Here is a 2,060-nt window from a genome sequence, read left to right as displayed (position 1 = left end):
ATGCCCCAACGGATAACAAAGACACGTGCTCCACTATGTTCATAGCAGCCTTATTTATAATAGCCAGAAGCTGGAAAGAACCCAGATGCCCTTCAACAGAGGAATGGATACAGAAAATGTGGTACATCTACACAATGAAATATTACTCAGCTATCAAAAACAATGACTTTATGAAATTCGTAGGCAAATGGTTGGAACTGGAAAATGAGTGAGGTAATGCAATCACAGAAAAACTCACATGGTATGCACTCATTGATAAGTGGCTATTAGCCCAAATGCTTGAATTACCCTAGATGCATAGAACACATGAAACTCAAGATGGATGATCAAAATGTGAATGCTTCACTCCTTCTTTAAAAGGGGAACAAGAATACCCTTGGCAGGGAATAGAGAGGCAAAGATTAAAACAGAGGCAGAAGGAACACCCATTCAGAGCCTGCCCCACATGTGTCCCATACATATACAGCCACCAAACTAGAAAAGATGGATGAAGCAAAGAAGTGCAGGCTGACAGGAGCCGGATGTAGATCTCTCCCAAGAGACACAGCCAGAAAACAGCAAATACATAGGTGAATGCCAGCAGCAAACCACTGAACTGAGAATGGGAACCCTGTTGAAGGAATAAGAGAAAGGACTGGAAGAGCTTGAAGGGTCTCGAGACCCCTTATGAACAACAATGTCAAGCAACCAGAGCTTCCAGGGACTAAGCCACTACCTAAAGACTATACATGGACTGACCCTGAACTCTGACCTCATAGGTAGCATTGAATATCCTAGTAAGATCATCAGTGTAAGGGGAAGCCCTGGGTCCTGCTAAGACTGAACGTGATTGTTGGGGGAGGCGCAATGGGGGAGGATGGGGAGGGGAACACCCATAAAGAAGGGGAGGGGAGGGATTAGGGGGATGTTGGCCTGGAAACCGGGAAAGGGAATAACAATCAAAAGGTAGGTAAGAAATACTCAAGTTAAAAAAAAAAAAAAGATGGATGAAGCAAAGAAGTGCAGGCCGACAGGAACTGGATGTAGATCTCTCCTGAGAGACACAGCCAGAGTACAGCAAATACATACGCGAATGCCAGCAACAAACCACTGAACTGAGAATGGGACCCCCGTTGAAGGAATCAGAGAAAGAAATGGAAGAGCTTGAAGGGTCTCGAGACCCCATATGAACAACAATGCCAACCAACCAGACCTTCCAGGGACTAAGCCACTACCCAAAGACTATATATGGAGTGACCCTGTGTTCCAACCTCATAGGTAGCAATGAATAGCCTAGTAAGAGCACCAGTGGAAGGGGAAGCCATTGTTCCTGCCAAGACTGAACCCTCAGTGAACGTGGTTGTTCGGAGGGGGGGGTGGTAATGGGGGGAAGATGGGGAGGGCAACACCCATATAGAGGGGATAGGGGAGGGGTTAGGGGGATGTTGGCCCAGAAACCGGGAAAGGGAATGACAATCAAAATGTAAATAAGACTTCCTGGTTGCTGCCGCCGCAGAGAGCCTGTGGGCAGCACCCCTCGAGCGAACTTGAGCCTCGGGACCACAGGTAAGACCAACTTTTCTGCTGCAAGAAAGCGGCCTGGTGATCTCGGAACACACGGAGGCAGAATTCCTCTAGGACCGGGCACGTCCTGTGTTTACCGGAAGTCCCACACCCGCAGATCCTGGCCTGCAGCAGCTCTCTGCCCCAGAACCCGTGGGAGAGAGACTCACGCCTGGTCAGGTGGGCACCTGAGGCTGCAGAGCGGAAGAGACCACCAACACTGCCTCCACCCTGCCCACATCCTGCCCCATCCTGGCCCAGGAAACTGTATATGGTCTCTGGGTTCCCTGTGGAGAGGGCTCCAGGAGCGGCAGGGGACTGCCTGAGACACCCGCCGAACCTGGAAGGACACAGACCGGATAAACAGTTCTCTGCACCCAAATCCCGTGGGAGGGAGAGCTAAACCTTCAGAGAGGCAGACATGCCTCATAAAACCAGAAGAGACTGTTTCTCAAAATACATTACTGATTCCAGAGGAAAACACCAAATCAGCAATACGTAACTGAACGAAGCACAAC

The sequence above is a fragment of the Rattus rattus genome, chromosome 2, assembly GCF_011064425.1.
Source record: "Rattus rattus isolate New Zealand chromosome 2, Rrattus_CSIRO_v1, whole genome shotgun sequence".
NCBI classification, from domain to species: Eukaryota; Metazoa; Chordata; class Mammalia; order Rodentia; family Muridae; genus Rattus; species Rattus rattus.
This window is presented reverse-complemented; position numbering follows the sequence as displayed.